Genomic DNA, 949 nt, shown 5'->3' on the forward strand with positions numbered 1-949 from the left:
CAACCATATTATCCCTCGGTTCGGAGTCCCCTCCTCTCTCCAATCAGATAATGGACCTGAATTTACCTCACAAGTCGTCCAGTCTCTAACGACAGCTCTTAACATCAAATGGCACTTTCACATTCCTTATCACTCACAATCATCAGGAAAGGTTGAACGGACTAACTGCACACTAAAAAATACTCTTATTAACTCTCTCTCGAACTCCACAAAGACTGGGTGTCCCTCCTTCCCCTAGCCCTCTTCCGCATTCACGTCCTCCCAAAGAAACCCAGTCAACTCTCACCTTTCGAGGTCCTATACGGACGGCCTGCCCTCCCTCCTGGTATCTCAACCTCTCCGCCTCCCATCCCTCTTCATGTAATCTACCCTCTCCTGTCCTTCATCTGATCCAACATCTGGCAGTATCAAGACCTCCTTCTGCCCACCCCCATAGGCACACCAAGTTCACAGCCTCTCACACTGGGACAATGGGTCTACCTCTCAGACGCAGAAGCCAAAGCTCGCTTACAACCCAAATGGACGGAACCCTTCCAAATAATTCTCTCCACTCCCACGGCAGCCAAGCTGCTCATAGACAAAGAACAGCTCACCCCCGGGATCCACATTTCCCGCCTGAAGCTGGCTAAAACATCTCCTCTTCTCCTTCCCTCCACAGAAATGCCGACCCTTTCTTGTTCCACAGTACCAGGTTATCCTCTCAAACTTTGAATATCCTGCGTCAGTCGCTCCCCCTCTCTGCCTTCCACCCAGGAAAACTCCACATAACCAAATTTCCATATAATAGTCCTCAATCTGGTCATTCCTTTAATAATAATCATACCCTTTTTCCTACTACTCCTATTCATCCTCTTTTCTCGTTGCTGTCAATAAACGCCCACCTTCCTTATCTCAATGGCTCAACTTTCACCCCTAATCCACACAAACATATTACCCCTAATCCTCCTTA

This window comes from Carlito syrichta, unplaced genomic scaffold (assembly GCF_000164805.1).
Source record: "Carlito syrichta isolate Samal-C Ts95f unplaced genomic scaffold, Tarsius_syrichta-2.0.1 Scaffold311138, whole genome shotgun sequence".
Classification (NCBI taxonomy): domain Eukaryota; kingdom Metazoa; phylum Chordata; class Mammalia; order Primates; family Tarsiidae; genus Carlito; species Carlito syrichta.